The 23,091-nt window shown below is 38.2% G+C and overlaps 1 long non-coding RNA gene across 5 annotated transcripts in view; it reads right to left on the reverse strand.

The window, feature by feature from the left end:
- LOC102981668 (uncharacterized) overlaps positions 1-23,091 on the reverse strand; it is a 126,758-nt gene that overhangs the window by 84,104 nt on the left and 19,563 nt on the right. For 4 of the 5 annotated variants that reach the window (XR_008617569.1, XR_008617571.1, XR_008617568.1 and 1 more), the window contains 4 exons: positions 12,082-12,176; positions 3,756-3,910; positions 3,032-3,102; positions 1,966-2,048 (listed from right to left, as the gene is read on the reverse strand). This is a non-coding gene — a long non-coding RNA (uncharacterized lncRNA). Of the gene's footprint in view, positions 1-1,965; positions 2,049-3,015; positions 3,103-3,755; positions 3,911-12,081; positions 12,177-23,091 lie in introns of all 5 variants that reach the window. The other variant, XR_008617570.1, reaches the window with a different exon arrangement.

Consider the following 23,091-nt stretch of genomic DNA (forward strand, 5'->3'; position numbering starts at 1 on the left):
GATATCACCTCACACCTGTCACAATGGCTATCATCAAAAAGTCTACAAATAACAAATGTTGAAGAGGATGTAGAAAAAAAGGAACCCTTGTACATGGTGGGGATGTAAATTGGTGCAGCCACTATGGAAAACAGTATGGAGGTTCCTCAGAAAACTAAAAATAGAACTAACATATGATCCAGCAATTCCACTCCTGGGTAGTAAATCTGGGAAAACAAAAACACTAATTCAAAAAGAAAAGATATATGCACCCTAATGTTTATAGCAGCACTCTTTACAATAGCCAAGACATGGAAGCAATGCCCATCAACAGACAATTGGATTAATAAGAAGTGGTATGTATATATACAATGAAATATTACTCAGCAAAAGAATGAAATTATGCCACTTACAGCAATATGGATGGACCTAGAGAATATTATGCTCAGTGAAATAAGTCAGAGAGAGAAAGACAAAACCTCATGATATCACTTATACATGGAATCAAAAAACTAATACAAATGAATGTATATGCAAAACAGAAACAGACTCACAGATATGGAAAACAAACTTGTGGTTACCAAAGGGGAGAGGAGGAGGGGAGGGACAAATTAGGAGTAAGGGATTAACAGATACAAACTACTATGTATAAAATATATAAGCAACAAGGCTTTACTATATAGCACAGGGAATTATAGCCATTATCTTGTAATAATTTATAATGGAGTATAATCTGAAAAAATACCAAATCAATATTCTATACACTAAGTTATACACTATGCTATACACCGATCCTAATATAATGTTGCAAACCGACTATACTTTAATCAAAAATAATAAAATAAACCCCCTATGTCCTTTAAGAACTTTCTCAGACTCCTCCTTCCTCTGAATATCTATAGCACTGACTCTATTTCTCCATCATGAATTGTCCTATTTTGTATTGCATGATATTTTTTGTGAACATTCTTTCTCCCACTGGATTATTAAGGAGCTTGAAGTCTAGAACTTAATCTTGGTCACTTTTGTAGCCCAGCTCTATCTAGGAAGGAATCAATATGTAAATACTGAAAGAACATGCTTTCAAATGCAGGAACTTTCATGGCTATAACTTCACTAATTAAAAATCAGTTTGAAAGAATCTGTCTGCCTAAACATCATAAATGTTCTGGGATAGAGCAAACTAATTATAGGATCTGAATACACTTCCATAAATACTATTGACATTTTTGCACTAATTGTTGTGTAATTCAAGACCCAGATGTTCCAGACTTGTTGTACTAAAACAACTTGAATCAATTTGGCAGCCCATTTCACACCCCTGGCAGGCTTTGTGACAAGCCACATCACATTCCCTACTTCGTTGGATTTGTTCCCATTTTCTCCAACATGATAACTTGAATGGCCAAAGGTAGAAGCATCAAGAGAGGCTCAATAGGAGGATCAAGAAAACAAAAAGATACTGATTATTTTAGAAGTTGCTTTCAAATTTGAACTTTTCATGGAACTGTTAATAATTAAGATGACATTTCTTTAGACAAAATTATGTTTATAACAATTTTCAGGAGAATCTTTTTTTCTGCAGAAGTCTAGGTAGACAGGTGCACCTTTTAATAGTATCGAGGCAGTAGACGTCTGAGTACAGGGTGAGCCACAGTACCTGGGTCTAAATTCTAACTTCACCACTTAGTAGCATGGGCTCTTGAGCAAGTTATGTAACTTCCCTGTACTTCAATTTCCTCATCATTAAGGTGGCTTTAATCCTAGTACTTGTCTAATAGTGTTGATGCAAGCATTAAGAGAGTTCATACACACAAAGCTTCTAGAGGAATGCCTTTCACACATGGCTAGTGAATTCCTATAATATTAATATTGTGCTTGGAGATCCAGCTAAAACTGCCTCTCATTTACATGACAAATCTATGTGTTTTTTAAAAAAATAAAGCAATGAAGAAATTCGAACTTAAAATATATATATGCACTAACTTTGGAATAATTTGTTTAAAATTCTTGCCAATTCTGGTGGTGCCTTATGTCAGCAACGCAGTTCAGAAATGCTCCCGGTGGCCCTGGAAACAGAGTAAGAAAACTCTTTTCGGTCAAACGCAAGACAATTTCTCTGGAAGTATCCACCTCCCAGTTGCCATTGTTGAAGGGCTCTGAGATTATACTTTACGAAATCCTGTATTTTCCAAGTGTTTTATTGCTTTTCTTCATTTTATGAACAAATGCATTTGGTTTAAACATTTAAATTAACCACCACTTTTCAACAACTTAGTCAACCATTTTATGCATTTGTGAGCCGGGTCTGTATTCTAACTCCACATCTGGTTTTATCCTTTCATGTCAAATGCTATTTTAGTACGGGGATTCTCAGTGTACACTGAGATAATAAATTACTGCGTCAGATTTTGCCAGATGAGTAGACACTTTCAAGTACAACTGGAAACCCAGTTCCTCTAAGGGCTTGAAAAATTGAACACGCCTCTAAAAACACTTACCTTGAAGTCCGTGAGTTGTTGATTTGCCCCATGGGATCTGCTGGGGTTTTTTATCACCTGAAAGTGTCTTCTTTAATAATGGTTGAAATGTACGTTTGCACTTGGATGGTATCTGTGATTATCTCAGTTCACTAAACTGCAAACCTGATTATTCTCCCAATTAAAACAGCAGTGGTTGCCTATTTCTCAGCAAGACACATGGAGCCGCGACAGGGTCTTGAATGACCAAGATTTCATTTCTTTCTCAGAATATTTTATACGATTCAGTAATCAGTAAAATTGGTTCTTCTACAATGGGCCTCCTCTGTCATTAGTGAGAATTAGCAAAGTTCTATTGCCTTAAAAAAAAATAAAGTGGTCTATTACTGTGAATGAACCTGCTCTTTTTTGTGTGTGAAGACTCCTTTTAATTTTAAGGAGGGCTTTCATGCTTTTGTGTTGTGAATTAAATCACCATTTCATGAGGTTTATCTTTGTCCAGGAAGGAAGAAAATCAATCTTTCATTAAGTCTGTGAGACCAAAAATCATGCTTACCAAAAGGACTACAGACCTGGAAGATGCAGCAGCATGTCCAATGTAGAGTGTCCAGGGACACGTCACTCCTCATCCAATGCCCACACGCTGCAAAATGTACATTATTTCTTTTAAGGAAATACCATACAATTTTTAGTTTGAAACAGGTGCACCGATGTCAATATTCCTTAAGTAGCTTGTTGGCTTGTGGGTTTGGATATATTTGGAGTTAAATCTTGTGTGCTCTGAAGTGTAACACATGCAACTTGTTCTGAGAGCAATCACACAGGCTGTAGAGTTGTTATGACAGAACCCCCTCAGCAAGCATGTTAGCTGGTGTTTCCTGGTGGGCTGGACATGAATTTCAAATGTCAAGTCTTTTACAATGCTGCGTGCGCTCGTGCACGTCTGTGTGTGTGTGTGTGTGTGTGTGTGTGTGTGTGTGTGTGTGTGTAGATGTTGGGGTTTTGGGTGGAGATGAAAAGGGGGATCAAACTAAACTGAGATGACAGACAACGTTGGTACAGTGACAAGATCCCAGGTCCTGGAACCAGTTCCAATCCCAGCTTTGTCTCTTACCCACTGTGCTCCCTTGGAAAGGTTCACTAGCTGAACCTTGGTTCCTTATTTATAAAATGGACATGATGCTTAATTCATGTGGTAGTTGGAAGTATTCTTGACAATGTATGTGCTTATCCCACAGCAGGTGTCTCAGTTAGTTTTCACTGTGTAACAAACCAACCCAAACTCAGCAATTTCACCTGGCTTAGCTGGGCCATTCTGGTCTTGGCTGGACCGCCCCATGCATCTGGCAACAGCTCTGCCTCTGTCATTTTCAGGGTGACTCGGCTCTCCTCCTCATGCTTTCTCCACCTCCATTGGTTAGCAGAGACTTGTTCCTTTGGTAGAGGCAGGGCTTCAAGAGAGCAGAAATACAGAATGTCTCTTGAGAACTGAGCTTATAACACATAATGTTACTTCCATCATGTTCCATCGACCAAAGCAAGTCATGAGGAAAGCCTAAATTCAAGGAAAGGGGAAATAAATTCCACCTCTTGAAAAAAAGGATCTGAGAAGTTATATTGCAAAGGGCTTAGGGAGACCATTAATTGAGGCCATCAATGTAATCAATATACTACAGTAGGCAAGTGATAGATTGTGACTATAGCTCTAGAGAGACAAATCTGTCCCCCAGAGTAGCGTAGGGAGGGGGGTGAGCAAACCTGGCTACTGCTTGTTTTTGTAAATAAAATTCAATAGAGATACAGCCACACCCATCTGTTGACATTGTCTACCGTATTTTCATACTACAACAGCACAGTTAAGTAGCCACAATACAAATGACATGGCCTACAGAGTCCTACTCTCAAGTTCTTTACCAAAAAATTCTGCTCTAGAGCTTTGCTATTCCAAATGTTGTCTGTGGGCCAGCAGATTTGGCATCACCTGAGAGCTTGTTAGAAATGCAGAATCTCAGGTCTACTGTATCAGAATCTACATTTTTAACACGATTCCCCAGGTAACACACAGTAAAGTTTGAGCAATGCTGGACTAGAGAGCAGCTCAACTGCTTAGACACAGTTTGAGGAGCATAAGGGTCCCAGTGATAGCTCTTGAAGAGACAGGCTCCAGTTGTAAAGCCCAGCAACTGTTGTTTATTTGGGAGCCAAGCTGGCTGCTACGCTGGTTCCAGGAGTTCTGTCCATCTTTGGCAGCGATTACATCCTTGATCCAGGGATACAAAGCAGCGTGGATATCCCATGAGTGCAGACTGGTGAGGATGAGGCTGTGGGGTGCCCCAGTCAAATCAGCTAGTTGGGACTACGCTCTGATTTCTGGAGACCAGAAAAAGAGCGACCTGAGAATAGCTAGAAGCAAGGACTGAGTCAGTGTGGTAGAAGCCAGTTCTGTAAGCTGGGCGGAGTCAAGGAGGGATAAAGGAGGCAGGCAATTCAGGGACCAGCCCTAGTTACTGCAGATGTTGGGCATGGCTGGCCGAGATCTAGAGGGCGATTGAGTCTGGGCCGCTGTGCTTGCACTTGGGAGCGTGGTTGAGTCCCTTAAGCTTTTAGCTTTTTTCTCAAAAATATCTGGATGAGAATAAGTGCACATAAGGGGCTTCTATGAGGCTACAAATGTGCACCCTATAAAAGTGAAATAAAATAAAACCTTCCTTGTGAATTTCTTGTGAGCACTGAGTTATTTCATACAAATGCTTAAAATACTGCCTAAGGCAAACAAAATGCTTGCGAAATGCTATATATTATTATCATTACTGTCATCATCATCATCAGAACAGGACCAAACATCATCAGGGTCCCAGGTAGCTTCAAAGTGCAAATATCTTTGGCTTGCCATGCTAAGAGACAGCCCTCACCATCAGCTACACTGCCAACTGGAATTGGAGACAAAATGTGCCTGAACTTCCAATGGGACGCTGGTTGAGGTTCCAGCTCGGAGGAACTGCGGAAAGAAATCAGGAGAAGTAAAGAAGAGGCTATATTACGAGTAAATACAGCTCTGAAAACTAGGCATTCAACCCACAGTAATGGATCTTCCATCATGTGCAAAAGCCCTTATTGAGATACTTTCTTATTCAGAGTTATCCAACACCACTCAGCATTTACTATGTAACATGTTACTTAAAATAATAATCATTATAATTATTATAAAAGAATCAACATTTACTTGGTGTTACCTTGTGCCAGGCACTAAGGTAAGTCCTAAAGATGCATTTCCTATTTAGATCTCACAACAACTCTGGGTCAGATAGACCCTCAAAATGCCTTGCAGCCTCTACGGCCCAGACACAAAGCAATCTGAACAGATGCCAAACAGAAACAACTGGTAAGACCATGCAGGGTTTAACATCACCTCTAGATGTAGCTTCTGTTATTATCACCATTAGTAAATGGAAAACTAAGACCCAGAATGAAAGACATGCTGGAAAGTCTGGGTGCTGGGTATTTGAAATGGGGCATCTAATTCCAGAGTTCTCATATCCTTACCTACAAAATCTGGAGCTCAGAAGAGTAACACATGTTCCTGAATTAACCAGAGTTGAAGTAATGGTACATCCGCCAGGTACAATAGTAGATGGACTGTGTAGAGGCGTACAGCAGGAGTTTTTATTCAGTGCCAGGACCATTGATTTAACAGGAATGCTAATCAGTTCCTACTTCAGGATTCACTCCAAACATAACGCTCTGCTTGCAATCTTTCCTGAGTTTCCCCACCCTGCTCCATACACAGAACGAGAGTCACATCTTCCTTGGTACAGGAGCACTTTGTACACAGCTCTATCAAAGCATTTCTTACATTGCATTGAAATTATGTATACGTACATTTCTCCAGGAAGACTGTGAGCTCCGTGATGCCAAGGATTACAGCTTTTTTTGACTCTGTGTCTGGAGTATCTAATATAACATTTGGGACAGAGCAGATGCCTTATACATGTTGCTGAGTGGTTGAAAGAATGAATGAATGGCTGACATAACCAATGGCTCACAGTAGAATGCTGTTCTTGCATCATTCAATCATTGTGAAGAGACAAAGTCACTTAAAAATATATCTAATAAGATTTCCATTACATTTATTTATTATTTATGTATTATTTATTCACCTACTTACTATTACATTCTATTACACTTTTGGAAACAGTGATCAAATTTATTGATAAGAAAGATTATAAAAATCATTTGTCCTCAACATACACAATGGCATTTTTTTTCTTTTTACGAATTCAACATGAGTACATATATTTTTCACATGAGTGGGTGTTAATGTTTTCTGATATGCAGGAGGATAAACTGCTTTACTGAAAGGATATATACATGGGGAGATATTTCCAAAATACCATTTCCAACACAGAGGTTACTTATATTTCATAAACTGTTAGCTTCTTTTTTGCATTCTGAAAATTTTTTTAAAAGAATTATTTTAAAATTATTTGGGAATTTAGTTAATGTACCAATCAATGCAGTGTGAAAAACAGAAAAGTACCTTGTGTTTTCGTTAACTAGAAACTCCTAGTTAGTTTTTTTTTTTTCTTTTGCTTTTTAATCAGTTCTTTCAGAAAAAAAGTTCTGAGATAAAATGTATATAAAAAAACTAGGTCCATTTCAGAAGTATTTTATATTCTTAAAAAATTTCAATTTAATTTACCCTAATTATTGGACAGCAATTATATTTTAGACTCTGACAATATAAAATTAATAGTCATGTACAATGGCATTGTTTTTAAATCGCTTTGAAAAACATAGATGTTTTGCTTTATAAAATTTTTTTATTAGGTGTTTCTTCCTGTGTCCTCCCTTCCCTTGCCCCCGACTTTCCCTTTCCCCACCTCTTGACATCAACCAGCACTGAGACGCCACTTCATTTATTTAGATTCCATTTTAGTGGATTAGTCACTCACCTAATGGATCTGGCCTCTCTAGCTCGGAAAGCAAACATACTGAAAAGTAAATACAACTGAACAGATCGAGCAACCACTTCCGGTGGCTGCACCTGCCATTTGGACCACTTTCCACGGGCAATTTGAAAAACATCTAGCAGATTTCTCTACCTGATGAAGGTGGAGTGGGAAGAGCACTGGAACATGAGTCTGGGAATCTCGGTCCCAGCCAGGGCTTTGATCTTCAGAGCAATGTGACCGTTGGCTGATCACTTTCCTCTCTGGGTCTCATTTTCCCGGTCTTTAAAGAGAGGGTTGGACCAAATTACCTCTGAAAGTCTTTCCCATCTTGAAATTCTATATTTATTCATTTAATAAACGTTCACTCAAGCTCCACTCTGAGTGAGGCACTCTGCATGGCATCGTGGGGACAGGCAGGTGCAGACAGCCTGGCTTCTGCCTTCAGGGCTTGAAACTAACGGGAGCGTTCACACAGGATCAAAAACAAGCCTGAAACATGTGTTAAACTATTTCTTTCAAGGCTAGTTAGCCTATGTTATAAATCCTTTTCAAGGAATGGTCTTCATGATTAAGTCCTATAGATTTATACTTATATATTTACTTAACACCTGCTGAATCTTAAGTAATCTGGAAAGCTCTTCCAAGGACAATTAAAGATGAAAGCCGTAAGTGAGGGAAACACATTCTCTTGGTGGATGTGTTTTTTTCTCGTCCTTCTCCTTCACTTGGCTCACGGAGTTGAACTACTATTCCATGTCTTAGAACTTGAATCACACAAATTCTCCCACCTCTTGACTCCAATAAGCCAACAAAGGAACTAACTGTTAACCTTCTCAGGAGCTTTCCAAATTCAGCACTGGAACTCAGCTCTGAGACCCACCTGTTCTGAGATGGGAAAATGTAAGGACACTGTAGATTGCGTTTGTGCTTAACCTAAATTTATTTTCTCTCAGTTGTGGTATGAAGTATTTCTCCAGACTTCCTATCAGTCTTAATTTTTAAAGCAGAAACTTCAGAAAATAGCTAGGTTGTGTTTTCTACACTGATATAACCATGGCAATATCTTTTTTTACAGTAGTAGTTTGCACAGAAAAGTTAATCAAATAGCCTATGAAATATTATTTTTAATATATTGCCATACTTTGTCTTTAAAATGTTGTTTATGACAGTTTCCAAATTACTTTTTTTCTGCTAAAAAAAAAGTCTTAAAAAGTCACTAAACACCAAAATTCTAATTTCTGTGAAGTCATGTTATCCCACTAACCATCTGCAATAAAGCAAGCATCAGATGTGTACTCACAAGCTATTGCCAGCCTAACATTTGGAGTAGAAATACATGGCAATCAATTTGGGTCAGGTGATTAAACATCTTTTTTAAGAAATGAAAAACAATATTTTAGTAGCTACTTTGGAAAAAAACCAACATATGGAAATCCAAATATATACCAAAAATATCTTTGTGAAAATTCACTTTACAAAAAGATTCACCATAAAGTTATATTTAATATTAAATTTTTCTAATAAATTGAAAGAAAATTTATTAATATAAATTCTACTTAAATCCAATTTTAGTGGCACTCATCTATTATGGAAATCATGATCTCTGGCATTATTATATTATAACACTCTTACGTTACTTATCATTTACTGGCATATAATTATAATTAAACTCTGGATTTCAATGGGAAATCATTAAGTATCTGAATGTTATGAAAAATCTTACTACATTATGTATTTGAAATTAAGTAAAGACGAGGAAATAAAATTTAAAAAAAGACAAGTAGTTGGCAAATGTCCCCATGCTGTACATGCCCCAATCTCTGCAAAAATGTTCACAATATCTTTTGTAATCATTAAAATAATTCCAATTAGATATTCAGGAAAAATGCCCTGTTTTATTCAGTGTCCTACCATCTGCAATTTAAAAATCTGCCTACAAGGCATATTAATATTATAATTACACATTTAATGATTTATCATGCCCTTCTGATAAGTAGGAAATGTTTCTTTTTGTTAGCAAAACTCTAGCCACAATAAGCTTAACAATATATTGGTAATTATTCTCAGTCACTAGATTAAATTCTATGAAAGTACTTAGGCTTGTCCCTTTTTCACAGCTATAGAGGACAAGGTGAAGTTACCAGTGTTTTGTTAGAAACATGGATGTTACCTATGGCAGTGCCAGATAAAGAAGTAAAATAAAGACATTATATCAGCAAGAAAGGGGTACTTTAGAGCAGTGGCTTTCAATGCTGGTTGCACAAAAGAATTACCTGGGAAGCTTTTAAAACTCCCATTCCATAGGCTACATTTATTCCAATTAGAGATATTGTGGGTTCATTTCTAGATCACTGCAATAAAGCAACATCTGCTTTATTGCACACAAATTTTGGGGTTTCCCAATGCATATAAAAGTCAGGTTTACACTACACTGTGGTCTATTAAGTGTGCAATAGCAGTATGTTGAAAAAAATGTATGTACCTTAATTTTAAAATACTTTATTGCTAAAAAATGCTAACTAACATCTGAGTGTTCGGCGAGTCAGAATCTTTTTGCTGGTGGAGGGTCTCACTTCTATATTGATGGCTGCTGACTGATCAGGGTGCTGGGTGCTAAAGGCTGGGGTGGCCGTGACAGTTTCTTAACATAAGACAACAATGAAGTTTGCCCCATCAGTTGACTCTTCTTTCATGAACAATTTCTCTGTAGCAGGCAGTGCTGTTTGATAGCTTTTTATTCACAGTAGAACTTCTTTCAAAATTGGAGTCTTCTCAAGCCCTGCCACTGCTTTATCAACTAAGTTTATGTAATATTCTAACTCCTTTGTTGTCATTTCAACGATCTTCGCAGCATCTTCACCAGGAGTAGGTTCCATCCCAAGAAACCACTTTCTTTGCTCATCCATAAGAAGCAACTCCTCATCTGTTAAAGTTTTATCATGAGATTGTAGCTATTCAGTCATATCTTTAGGCTCCACTTCTAATTCTGGTTCTCTTGCTAATTCTACCACATCTGCAGTTCCTTCCTACACTGAAGTCTTGAACCCCTTAAAGTCATCCATGAGGCTTGGAATCAACTTCTTCCAAACTTCTGTTAATGTTGATATTTTGACCTTTTACCGTGAATCACAGATATTCTTAATGGCATTTAGAACGGTGAATTTTTTTTCTTTCCAGACGACTTTTAATTTACTCTACCCAGCTCCACCAGAGAAATCACCATCTATGGCACCTATAGCCTTGCAAAATGTATTTCGTAAATAATAAGACCTGAAATTTGAAATTACTCATTGATCCATGGGACACAGAATGGATGTTTTATTAGCAGGCATGAAAACAACATTAATCTCATTGTACACCTCCATCAGAGCTCTTGGGTGACAGGTGTATTGTCAACGAGCAGTAATATTTTGAAGGAAATCTTTTTTTCTGAGTAGTAGATCTCAACCATGGTCTTAAAATAGTCAGTAAACCATGTTGTAAATAGATGTGCTACCATTCAGGCTTTGATGTTCCATTAATAGAACACAGGAAGAGTAGATTTAATGTAATTCTTAAGGGCTCTAAGATTTTTCAGAATGGTAAATGAACATTGGTTTCAACTTAAAGGGTCAGCCTGTCCTTTGAAGCTTTGAAACTAGGCATGATTTCTACTCTCTAGTGATGGAAGTCTTAGCTGGCACCTCCTTCCAACAGAAGGCTGTTTTGTCAACACTGAAAATCTGTTATTTATTGTAACCACCTTCATTAATTATCTTGGCTGGGTCTTCCGGATAACTTGCTGAAGCTTCTACATCAGCACTTGCTGCTTCACCTTGCACTTTGATGTTATGGAGACGGCTTCTTTCCTTCACCCTCATGAACCAACCTCTGCTAGTTTCAAACTTTTTTTCTACAGCTTCCTCCCCTCTCTTAGGCTTCATAGAATTGAAAGGAATTAGGATCTTACCCTGGATTAGTCTTTGAGTTAAGGGACTGTTGTGGCTGGTTTGATCTTCTATCCAGACCACTCAAACTTTCTCCATATCGGCAGTGAAGTTGTTTCACTTTCTTGTCATGCGTGTGAACACTTTTAATTTCCTTCAAGAAATTTTCTCTGCATTCACAACTTGGCTAACTGGTGCAAGAGGCCTAGCTTTTGGCTTATGTCGCTTTCAACATGCCTTCCTCACTAAGCTTAATAATTTCTAGCTTTTGCTTTAAAGTGAGAGATGGGTGACTCTTCCTTTCACTTGAACACTTACAGGCCATTGTAGGGTTATCAACTGGCCTGATTTCAATACTGTTGTGTCTCAGGGAAGAGGGGAGCCCAAGGAGAGGGATAGAGAGAGAAGATGGCCAGTCAGTGGAACGGTCAGCACAAACACAGCATTCATTGATTAAGTTTACTGTCTTATATGGGTGAAGTTCATGGCACCCCCAAACAATTACAATGGTAACATCGATGATCACTGAGCACAGGTCACCAAAACAAATGTAATAATATTGAAAAAGCTTGAAATATTGCTAGAATTTCCAAAATGGGACATAGAGACATGAAGTGAGCAAATGCTGTTGGAAAAATGGCACCGATAGACTTGCTCAATGCAGTGTTGCCACTAGCCTTCAATTTATAAAAAACTCAGTATCTATGAAGCACCATAAAGTGAAGCACAAAGAAGGAGGTATACCTGTAAATCAGAATCTCTGGGGGTACGGCCCAATTATCAGTATCACTAAAGCTCCCGGAGTTGATTCCAACACGCATCCAAGGTAAGAACTGGGGCTATAGAACAGACAAGAGGAGGAAAGAATCCAAGCTCAGATTGTCTTCATATCTCTCAATTCCAGTAGATCACATCTATGATGTTATCAAATGAAACATGCAGCCACCTAAATTTTTTGATCTTGAAAGTTGTAGTTTCATAGCAGGCAAGGGACCCAATCCCTGGCTTGTGGGGTGTTTGGGCTGATGTCAACCTAAGAAGGGCTCTTCCAGGAAAGAGCTGATGCCCTCTGAGAAGATGAGGACTATCTGCTCCAAGCACCCACACCAGAAGCATGGCACCCCCTCTGAGGTCATCAGCTTAGTGTGGCTTGGTCCATGGGTAGCTTGGCTCATGTACAGACGCTTAGACAAGTGTGGGAATGGTATTCATTCCATAGACTATACAGGAGTCTTCCCATATGTTTATTCTCAGCCCCTGAAGACTTGCTCTGATAACTGTCTGTCAATTCTAGTACAGTTGACCCTTGAACAATCGGGGTGGGAGGGAGGGGTGTTAGGGGCACCAACCCTCCAAATAGCCCAAAATCCAGGCATAATTTATAGTCAGCCCTCCGTATATTTGGTTCCTCCTCATCTGCCATTCCGCATCAGCAGATTCAACACACCAGGGATCATGTACTGCTGTAGTATTTCTGAGTGAACAAAAAAAATCATGTATAAGTGGACCTGTGCAATTTAAATGCCGTTGTTCAAGGGTCAACTGTATATCTCTTCACCTAAGCAATGCCTGGCATTCTATGAAAGAAGAAAATAGAGGTGAAAAATCCCTAAGTTAGTGTCAAGCCAGAACTGATCAACAACGGTGCTACAGACATGTAAAACTATACTACAAATAACTACACACAAAATGTCCTACTTTGTTATCTCGACTCCAAAGTTATAAATGTAACTTACTTTTGACTTGGACATAATTTACTTTTCACTTTCTTTTCTGACTTCCCTCCCCATCCCCTTTCATGTCATTAACAATCTCTCCATTTACTTCTAGAGATTTATCCAGTGAGTCAGGATACACCATCTTTAAACTAATATTCCTGCTAAATAAGCAATGATCATTCCAAAATACATGGACATCTCTGTAGGTCTTTATCTGAGGGGATTTCAGAAGTTAATATATTATTTCATCTCTTAAAAGAACATATTTAATGGTAAGCAGTAAACAGGAGCAAAGAAAAAAAAAAAAGGAAAGTGGTAATATTGTATTATCCTATTTCCACCAAATGTCAGGGAAAAATGTAATCAATAAATGTCTGAAATGAATAGAATTGTTTAAGTAATCCCAGAGGATTGATAAAAAGGGTGTTTTTCAAAACTTGAACCCTACTCCAACAACATAAAGAGCGTCTAATACTATTACCTTGAGATAAGAAAAATTAATCAGAAACAGACATTGGAACACCCACCTACTAGAGAAATTTCAGCAGTGGTTATTTGTTATATAGCCTTAGGCAAGATAATTAAACTCTCTTAACTCCAGTGTTCTTACCTGTCCAATAATAATAATTCTCAAGGGACATAATTGCTTCACAGAAGAGCACAAGCTATGGAGTCAGAAAGATGTGTCATTGAATTCCACTCTGTCAAATAAGTAGCTGAGCAATCATAGGCAAGTTAATTAACCTTTCGGAGCTTCACATTTTTCACGTGAAAAAAAGAGCAAAAACAATCCCTAATGTAGAGAGTTATATAAAAGGTTAATGAGATAACATGAATTAAGAGCCTAGTTAAATGCTGGGAGCACTCTAAGCACTTTAAAATTGATAGAGATGATTACTTCTCATAAAGTTGGAATCACTGCAAAAATGAGTAATTGTAAGAGCCAAATACTGAGCCCCAAATTCCTAATTTGTTCCATAAATATTAATGGAGCCTTGATGCATAGAAGCCACTGTAGAGAAATTTATAAAAATAAACATTGCCCTCAATCAGTAGTAATTTAGAAGAGACATAGGGCAATATAAAAACAACTATTGGATCAGGCAGTATGTCGACAGCTCAGTGCCTAACACCTGCCCAGATCAAGTTCTTTAAGACAGTAGGAGTCCAGCTAGAGCAATTCGGAGACTAGAGGGAAAGTGGTGGTCTTTGAGTCGGATCTTGAAGGAGCTGCATGGGACAAAATGTGAGTGAAGGACATGCAGGTGGGACAGATGGGAATCAGTCAATAAAGCAGCCAAAATAATGGACAGAGTTTACTTAATTTGGCAATATTTTTGACAGAACAGAAATGACCAGCGGTAATCCAGTTGCTAACCAATCAACGTGAGTCATTCTAAAATGATCAATTTGATTTCAAGCTTACAGAGTCAGTCAAAGTAAATCCAAAATAAGCTAATATTTTAAAAGCCAAAACATGGAAGCATTCCTTGTAACTTTAAGAAATGGTCACTTAAGAACACTGAGGTAGAAAGATGCCATGTGATTGAGGATATCAGCTCACTCGATACCAGATGAAATCAGTTTGTCAGTTTCTTTTAAGAGAACATGATTGGAAATTGGAGTGATTTTACTGAGGGAAATTTCACTGGATAAACATTTGCCATACATTAATTTACCTCTTTAGCAATTAATTCTATGTTAAGAGGGCAGGATTTAAAGGATTTGGAAGAATATCAGAGTATATTCTAATGATTTTATGCCATATGATTCTGTACCATATGTGACCAAACTTAATTAAACTGATTTTTTTTAAAAGATGTCATTGTTTGCCGACAGTGTCGATATAACCCTTGGAACCTAAACATTCCAAATATTGGAAATGAAGTCATAAAAGTAGTTCAACCGTGCAAAGATTTAATATCTTTTTAAAGACACAGACCTGGGAGAAAGGGATTATCTGTTCATACAGTCAAAGTAAACAACCCATTTTTGGGCCCAACAGATGGAGGCTTTGAATCTGGGGAAGAGGAAGCAGAGAAGAATAAAAATGCAGAGCTTAAAATGACCACTTAGACAATGTTTTAAAAAACCTTCTTCCCTACTCAGTGTGAGCCCAGAGGCTCATTATTACAAGTGTAAGAAAACATAAAAATCCTCTGGGTCTGAAATTTCTCAGTCTATATTTTTCATTCATTAATATGTTGGCTCAAGTTTTACTATGCATAGTTAATTTTGTAAAAACAATTAAGTTTGATAAGACTATCGTATTTTGGTAAGTTTTAATATGATAAGACTATTATATTTTGCTCTATTTTCAATAATTTATTTCAGTTCCTTTAATATTTTATCCTGGTAAAACTATGCTTTGCAAGAAACAAAAAAATTATGATCTTTAAAAAAGAACCAACTATAAAATCAATATTTGATGGCAATTTCAAGTCATGACTTCTTCATTTGGTCAAATTAAGGTCTCTTTTTCACTGTAACAAGTACCATTTTCTACACCCACAAAAAAACTGTTATCAAGAGTCTCATCATGTTGATATTTTGAGTTAATATTTAATCAAATGACAATGAGAAAATATATTAGAAATGTAAGTACTGAAACACAGCATAAGACAGCTAGGTGACTTGCAGTTTCTCAGACTCATTCTTGCTTGAAAAGTAGAGCAAAAATTAAACATTTCATTTGTTCTAGACACCATATAACTATTTGGGCCCTGGTGAAGCAATCTGCCTAATATTCTATTCACTTTACGTCAAAGAAAATTTTATGTTATGAGCATATAATTTATGAAATCACTATTTCTTGTACAATTCCAAAAATTAACTATTCATTATTCCATTCAGTGAAAAAATGTTTGAATGCTATGAGTTTGAAATGAGAAGAGCAGAAGTGAAACTCTGACCCTCCACTTCCTATAAACAGTCCCAGGCCAGTTTGTCCTCCTGACACCCACCCCAATCCTTTTCTCCGTTCCCATGAGCTTCCCCCACTTTAAGATTAATCTAACCCATCACTTTCTCTATGGGACCTTCCCTGATTGTCTCTAGTCCAGCTGGCCCAAGCTTCTTGACCACCTGTATATATCTCTCTCTAGCAGTCGGATTTGACTATACCAGTTGGAAATGTAAAGCTTGTGTTAAAATGATCACGTAGCTATCACTGAACTAAACAAGACAGTTTAAAAGAGGAAAAATAGCTAATAGCTCTTAAGTGTTCATTGGGTCCCAGGCTCTGTGTTCAGCCCTTTTATGTGTATCATCATTCCAGTCTCCCAACAATTCTATTTGGCATGCACTATTATTAGCCCCATCTTATAGATAAGGTGACTGAGGCTTGAAAAAATTTAAGTAATATTCCCATGGTCATGCTGCAAGTAATTTGCGGTGAGAGAGCACTTCAACCCAGGTCTTTCTGACTTCAAAATCTGTTCTCTTAATTGCTATGGTGTACATCCTTTCCTTTGGGTTTTATCCTATGTTTAAGACCTAAAACTCCTTTGAGATGTAAATTCAGAATTTATAAGAAGAAGTATTTATGAGAAGAAAACAACTTCGCTGTCATTTTAAAACAATGTATTGGCTTTTCTTATCAAATGTTTAACCATTATATAATGAATTTTCAGCATACACTACCACTGTTCATTTACATCTATGGAAATCAACATGATGTTTTACACTCACTATTCAAACATCATGACCTGATATTACAGTAAGTAAACAATAAGGTACCCAAAATAATTTGATTTAAACTCTTTCTGGCAGAGTCTTCATAGCTAAATGATAATTCAAGTCAAGGCAAGGCAATTATTCATTTAAGGGTTCCATATGAACAAAGCAATTTTAAGTTGAAAATCAAATTGTCTTTCAAATGTTTATATACAGATATATGTTTCAGATGTATATATATACATATTTTGATATATGTAAGGGGTCTCCTCATCCCTTTGAGAAACGTACGTATGTAAGAGTGATCTAGAAAATTTCAAAGATTAAGGAAGTCATGAAGGAGGTGAATTTTCAACTTGCTTTGAGGCAACCTCTTTGGAGGCAAATATAAATGGAATGGGATTCTGGTCTGACACCCTCTAGTTGTGGGATCTTACACAAACCACTTAACTTCTTTATCTTTTAATATCTCCATCTATGAAAATGATGTATTGAAAGAATTAAATGTAATTATGCGTGTGAAAGTGTCTTTAACAGTGTTCAGTACATAGCTGACTTAAAAAAAAGTTAGTTCCTTTTCTCTTTTAACATTTTTACATGCACTTACTGAACCCCTACTAATGTTCTAGACATGGTTCATCCCTTGGGAATACAGAGGTGGAAGACAGTTGAGCCTCCAAAACAGTCCACAGTTTAGTGGATAAATGATCAGAAAACCTACAAATAAACACAACATACCCTGTGCTGAACCAAAATAAGCACAGACTGGAGGGAGGACCAGGTTGGGGTGGGGGCTGATGGGGCGATGGGCTTAAGGGAGCCCTTTGTGGGAGCGTGATACAGTCTTGTAAGTACTCATGGAGATTGACAGTGAGGTTCTATAATTTTTTTCTGATTTCAACCTCACAACAAACCTGCAAGTTACATATGAATATTCCCATTTTTCAGGTGATGAAATAGCAGAGCCTAGAGAGTGCTTATCAATATTTATGAGTATGAATACCAGAGAATAAATAAGGATGACAATCATATGATACCATGGTTCAAAGACCAGCAAAAGAGGGTCGTTGACTAAGACCAGCTGGGCCAGAATCTCAACATAAGTGAAGCAAGAGACTAACATCGACTCTATTCCAAGCTGCAGTGACTAGATTTCTAAAGATATCAAAGGTCCTACTGGAAGTCCTTGGAGTGGTGAAAAGTTTGGGAATGTCCATTTTGCTAAGAAAACCTCCTCACGTTATCCTGCGTCTATCTTTTCCCTGGTCCAACTCAATCCAGGAGAGAAGGCAGGCACTCGTAAGAGGCTGCTGAACAAATAGAGACTACCCAGTTTCAGTACAGCTCCTATTAAATAAGAGAACAAACTGAAACACACAGGGTGGACAATACCCAGTGATGCAAATCGGTCGGCTTTATGTTATCATACTGAAAGACTAATATTACCTGTTCGTTAGGAAACAAAAGGCAGGGTGAGTGAGCAAACCAGTCAACCTTCAGATTTTCTTGCCTTCCAGGAAAGAGTTACATATGTCAACATTGACTCAGCGGGGCTGGTTGCTATTTAGAAAGAAAGTCGTGTTACACCCACTAAGGTTTTTGTTCAAGCTGTGACAATATTCCCTATAGAACATCAGCTTCTGCATAGTTAGGGTCATAATCTGGAGTTGAGGTAAATGAAAAATTTTCCCTACTTTCACAAAAATCAAATATATCTAAATGTATGTGTGCTTAATTTTATAAAGGACTCATATTTTACTTCTTAGAATGTCAGTTTAAGAGTCTTTGAGATAAAGATGCAAAGAGGTTTACCAGCTCACAGAAAAGAAACAGGGCTTGCTTTAGACACACCACAGTTAGGGGCTCAAAGGTCACCAGGCCCTGGTTTTCCTGTCTCTCCTTTCTTCTCTTTTCCACACATCTCGCCTTCACATGCGGTAGGAAAGGCAAGCCTTTTTCCCAAGAGCACCTACCTAAGGTTCTGAGATACCATCCAACTGGTATAGCTTTGGACTGTACCCATCCCGGAAGAAACCAATCATTACAGCCACAGAAATGCAATATGTTGATAATTCAGGGAAGCAAGAGGCCAATAATAAATAGTGTTCCTGTTCACGAAATATGGCTGAAGAGTTTTCCAAAGGAGAAAAGGGGGAGACTAAAAGCAAATCGAGCTGATCTTCAAGGGATGTTAGGTGAGAGAGAGTCACCATCCCTGTTGATGTTGATTTATAGCAGATAATCACACTACTTCAATAACAAGCTATATTTATTTATTTATTTTACAGTTATTAGGCCGTGTGGCATGTGGGACCTTAGTTCCTCAACCAGGGATCGAACCCGTGCCCCCTGCATTGGGAGCACAGAGTCTTAACCACTGTTCTGCCAGGGAAGTCCCAGCAAGCTATATTTTAAAATGCTGTCTTTCCTGTTTTCTCCCATGCTCACATGTATTCCTAATGCCCAGAATCATCTTCACAATTCATCCTGCCTTCCTCCCTTTTTACCTCAAACTTTTTCTTAGTTATCTTTTCCTCTAATCACTTCTTCTCAGAATCCTTCACCAGCTTTTTCTTCTCTGCCATTCCTTTGAGTGTGAGTCTTTCAGGGCCTGCCCTGGGGATTCTTTTATCACTGTGTATATATCCCTGAATAAGTCCATCCACTTCATGGCTTCAAGCACTATTCAGATCCATATCTCAAATTCTGACCCCTCTTTGGTGCTCCCAAAAGCACCCCTTTCTTGGTCTCTTAAGTTGCATTAACCTAATATTTATCAAGCACCTGCAACATGCCTTTCACTACTTGATATGCTAGGGTAACAACAAAACAAAAGCAAGACGTGGTTCCAGCCTTCAAAGAGTAGTCATTCTGGCATGGAAGGTAGGTGCTAAAATGAGTAATTGCAAATGTAATTAATGCTAAGAAAAGAGAAGAACAGGACAGACTGGTGTTCTCTGGACCCACACTGTGAACTGCTTACTGGATGCTTCCACCTCCATGATTTGCAATACCTCATATCTACAGATTCTAATTCAACATATTCTCCCCAAATCAGGTTCTGTATTCCATGTCACATTAGTGAAATCACCAACCACGTAATCTCTCACACTGGCAGCTTCGTCTCTTGCCTCTCCTCTTCTCCTACCGATCACTAAATCCTATTGGTTTTCATTTCCTGAATATCTCCTGCCATTATTGCTCTCTATGTGCTATACACTTCAGTGAACTTTAGGCTCCTTGAATTTAATACACTCTCTCACATGCTATTCCTAATGCCTGCAGTCATCTGCACAATTCATTCTGCCTTTCTCCCTTTCTACGTCCAAGATCCTTTGCATGTACCCATTAACCCACTTTTGTAGAAATAGGACTTTACTCAATATCATGGGTCATAGTTTTCTCTATTCCCTAGCCAAAAAACCAGTTCTTGGAACACAGCAGATTATCATTAAATACAAAATGAATAAATGAATGAATACATAAATAAAGATATCTGCTGTACCATGACCTCCACTGGATTAAAATAGTATTTTTGGTAAGCACTTCACATCAGGTTAAGATCACATGTCCACTATGCAGTATGGTGGTTTTGTATTGCATCAACTTGGCAAAGCCGGAATTACATTTCTCAGGATAACTTTTCTATATGGTTCTGGGTTAGAGATGGTCAAAAAGAAACTTGTGGGCAGAAATGAAGCAGTAACTACTATATTCTTGAAGGTCATTGTGGTTAGAGGTGGTGAAACAGTTACAGAGGTATCAGCAAATTCCAGTTTGTTCGTCTCTTAACCAGTCTGTGTTCTTTTCTTTCAGACAGCTTGGTTTGCTCACCAAAGGCAAACCTAAGCCCATCACCAGACACCTGGCTTCAAACTCACCGAGCTGGGCATACCGAGCTTCCAGGGTTCTCTGCAAGCTTTGATTTGTCCACGGTACCTGTGCTTTATGATGGCTGATTAGTGTCTCTGCTCTAAGCCTCCAATTCCCCTTTATAGACCTTCAAGCCCTAGCTCTTTCCACACTGTGTAGTCCATGCTTATAACATATTCCTTAATCCATATTATTCATATAGTGTTCTGCTTTTTTAAAACAGATGTAAACTATTTATTGAATATTTGCCACCAAATATTGTTAAATATATCATCTGGCAGCATATCGTTTCCAAGTTAAAATGTCAGAAACAAATACCAATATTTACAATTCTTTTAAGGAATGTTATATGAGACATTAGACTGAAATTTGGGGGCTTATAATTCTTAAATAAATGATAACAGCAAATAAAATCTTCAGTGCGAGACTGCGATTAAGAGACATTTTACAAAAACACAAAGTGGCAATAATACCATTCAACATCCTGGGTTAGACCCCTTCAGGAGAGACTCATAATTTATACAGTCAAACTTTAAAATTTACAGATAAAGGTAGTTCAACACTGCCACTGAGAAGCACATCTCTTAACATGCACAGCCTTGAGGGCACAGCCTTGAGGGTATTTTGAAACACCAAGTTGGTTTGATGATTTAGTTGGTTGGCACGTATGAATACATTTATTGCCCTGCCATTTCAAAATAGATTTTCAGAGTATGTCTGAAACTTTTGGAATACTTTAAAAATTCTTTATTTTTGGCATTCAAGTGCTATGCGGTTCTGGTATTAGTATTTCTTGAAGACATTACTCACTGCATCAGAGTTCTTTAATTGTACTAGGTATATCCTTGACTGCCTGCAGAAATCTCACTCTGGTATTGATCTCAGCTGGGATCTTACTGGGACTTTGTTTAGGTGCTCCTGCCTTTTCAGTTAGGTCCTGGAATTCTGGCTCTGGTTGTTTAATCACATACTCTTCCACATCAGCAGCTGTCATTCGAAGGAGGGACTTAGTGAAGTTAACTTCTACACTTTTTTCCTCTAAAAGTTTCATAATGACGTCTTGTGTGAAACCTGTATTTTCTTCCGGTCCTGATATGTGCAGTCTCTGTGCTGAGCCCACGGATTTTACTTTAGTTTGTGTTATACCTCCTACTCTACCTTCTTTAGAAAGGAAAGGTTTCTCAAACAAAGAAATAAGAGCTTGACCATGTACTGTCTCAACTACTTTTGAACATGGTCTGATGAGTATAACATCTACTAGGACTTAAAGTACTAGCATTGATAATGAGAATCCTTCACATGTACAGTGTGTTACAGTTTTTTAAGTGCTTTTATATATATCAATTAATCTTCATAACTTCCACTGCTGATGTTTATTTGCTCCCTACTGGGTACACAGCACTGTACTGGACCTTTATTAGCCTATCTGATCCTCACAATGCAATGAATAAAGTTTTCTCTTGTGATGAAATAAAAATGTACATTTTTAAAACAGTGGCCATCAAAATGCCTTTTAGGACAAAAATTGTCTTGGGAGGAAAAGGGGAATATCTTGATAAACAACTGGGAATAGAAGTTGGAATCCTAGAAGCTTGGCTATCAGCAGGAACCCAAGGAAAACAGAGAGAGATGGTCAAGAAAATGGGAGAAAATGGGCATGGGGGGTGAAGTTTAAATGTAGGAAGGTCATTCAGGGCAACCTCACTGATGAGACCATGAGGAATAAGCATTTTAAGGGATTTTCAGAAAGCCAGAGGAGGATCTGGAACTTTTATGTTTGAGCTAATTTTATTTGTAGTTCAAGGAACAGAGACTCTCTAGCTGTCATATTAGTATTTAGAGAGATAGGGAAATTGAGGCTAAAAAGAGAGGCAAGTTGAGATCATAGAGTCAGATACGAGTTTATCTTACTTGAGCTTCTGAGATGGGTCTGAGGTCACAGGCTTATGCCCCACCCCAGACATACTCGACTCCACCTCCCCTCTTTTGGCTAGACCCCTTGCAGCCTCTGAGGATGGGGAGAACTCTCCGGAGCCAAAGAAGGGTTAGCAAACCTTTTCCCTGTGTCAAAGCAGAGCCAAGAGCAGGGACGGCCCTGTACATTCCACAGGTGAGCTTCACGCTGAAGGAGTCTAAGCAACTGACGACAGCAATGCCTGACCTTCCCTGCTCCCAAGCTAAAGAGTGGTGTCTGGATGTTGGGGAGAGAGGGGTGTCTGAGAAATATTTCCAGAATGTAAGAGGTGGGGCAAAGGGCCTGGAAATCGCTGGAAAGAAACAGGTCATGGGCTCACTGCCTTTTTCAGCCAAAGGAATTCCTAGAGGAGAGACACAGAGAAACTTCAGCCTACAGGAATAATTGCAGATGACAATGTCCCCAAAGTTACCCAAAACACATAACTTCTACTCTTTTTTTTTTTTTTTTTTGCGGTACGCGGGCCTCTCACTGTTGTGGCCTCTCCCGTTGCGGAGCACAGGCTCCGGACGC

This window comes from Physeter macrocephalus, chromosome 6 (genome assembly GCF_002837175.3).
Source record: "Physeter macrocephalus isolate SW-GA chromosome 6, ASM283717v5, whole genome shotgun sequence".
Taxonomy (NCBI): Eukaryota; Metazoa; Chordata; class Mammalia; order Artiodactyla; family Physeteridae; genus Physeter; species Physeter macrocephalus.